The sequence below is a fragment of the Lipotes vexillifer genome, unplaced genomic scaffold (genome assembly GCF_000442215.2).
Source record: "Lipotes vexillifer unplaced genomic scaffold, Lipotes_vexillifer_v1.1 scaffold25, whole genome shotgun sequence".
Lineage (NCBI taxonomy): Eukaryota > Metazoa > Chordata > Mammalia > Artiodactyla > Lipotidae > Lipotes > Lipotes vexillifer.
In genome coordinates, this window is record NW_006792881.1 from 1779584 (window position 1) to 1780897 (window position 1314).

General features: G+C 34.4%; 1 protein-coding gene across 2 annotated transcripts in view; it reads right to left on the reverse strand.

Annotated features, from left to right (window-relative positions):
• Positions 1 to 1314, reverse strand: part of KIAA0586 (KIAA0586 ortholog) — a 107832-nt gene that overhangs the window by 7306 nt on the left and 99212 nt on the right. The window lies entirely within an intron of this gene.

A 1314-nucleotide genomic window follows, 5' to 3' on the forward strand; every position in this document is an offset into this window, starting at 1 on the left:
ATTCCTGCTATTAAAAAAAAAACAAAACCCACAAACCAAATGCACTTCCACAGTTACTTTCATAAAACCAGGCAAACAGAAGCCTGACCTTGTGGCCTTAATATAAAGAAGGAAGTTAAACAGCTGAATTTTAATGACCGCCAATAGAATAATACTTTACCTAATAGATTATTATCTTTATGCATCGAAGATTAGGGAAAGGGGGAAACCAAGGATCATGAAAGAATTTGCATAATTATTTGTATTTAATAAGAGAAACTCATGGGCCATTTCTTCCAAGGCTAAAAGTTTTCACAGATTCTCTTACTTAAGGATTTAATCATTATAAAAAGAAGTTTAGAATTTCCCTTCTCCCTAGGCCAGCCTGGGGCATATTGCCCAACACAATCCATATGAAAAAACCAGTAAAGTTGTCAGGGAGCACAGAAGAACACTACCCCGTTAAACCAAAGCCAAATTTTAATATTAAAATGAAATAGGCTGGGGAAAAACTCTTTTTATAGCTAGAGAATTATAAAGCCGAGAAAAGTTAAATAGCTGAAGAGAGAAACCTGTGGTACATATAGTTCTCAGGCCAAAAAGATACCCTGGGTGGCTAAGGCATATGCCCCGGTTGATGGCATGCTGTTAACCTCTGCTCTGAAATATAGTCAGTTACTGTTAATAACCACTGTTATTCAGAATGATTCAGAAAAAATTTACAGTATGGTATAATCAGTATTTTCTGATTTTCTCTAAGATAAAAATCAGTCATCTCTCAAGCTTCCTTTATTTCACGAAAATTTCAGGTGGATTTAAAAGAGGATAATTAAATGAAAGTGATTTTAAGCATTACATAGTTCACTAAGCCAAGCAATATATTCCCACTGGTGACATTCATGTTAAACTATTGTAGTTACGCTGTAGGAAACACATATTTAAATGTTAAAAAATTAAATGCATAACAGTTTGTACCTCTTAATTTCCTACACCTATATTGCCCCTCCCCTCTCCCCAATGGTAACCACTAGTTTGTTCTCTGTATCTGTGAGTCTGTTTCTTTTTCGTTATATTCACAAGTTTGTTGTATTTTTTAGATTCCACATATAAGTCATATCATACAGTATTTGTCTTTCTCTGTCTGACTTATTTCACTTAGCATAATACCCTCCAAGTCCATCCATGTGGTTGCAAACAGCAAAATTTCATTCTTTTTTTATGGCTGAGTAGTATTCCACTGTGTGTGTGTGTGTGTGTGTGTACACACATCTTTTTTATCCATTCATCTGCTGAGGTACAAACTATTATGTATAAAATAAGCTACAAGGGTATTTT